Here is a 248-nt window from a genome sequence, read left to right as displayed (position 1 = left end):
GACCAGGACTCTGCAGTTTACACTCATCTACAGACCAGGACTCTACAGTTTACACTCATCTACAGACCAGGACTCTACAGTTTACACTCAGCTACAGGTCAGGACTCTGCAGTTTACACTCATCTACAGGCCGGGAGTCTGCAGTTTACACTCATCTATACACCAGGACTCTACAGTTTACACTCATCTACAGGCCAGGACTCTGCAGTTTACACTCATCTATACACCAGGACTCTACAGTTTACACT

This window comes from Austrofundulus limnaeus, unplaced genomic scaffold (assembly GCF_001266775.1).
Source record: "Austrofundulus limnaeus strain Quisiro unplaced genomic scaffold, Austrofundulus_limnaeus-1.0 Scaffold4231, whole genome shotgun sequence".
NCBI lineage: Eukaryota > Metazoa > Chordata > Actinopteri > Cyprinodontiformes > Rivulidae > Austrofundulus > Austrofundulus limnaeus.
Note: the sequence above shows the minus strand (reverse complement) of the source record.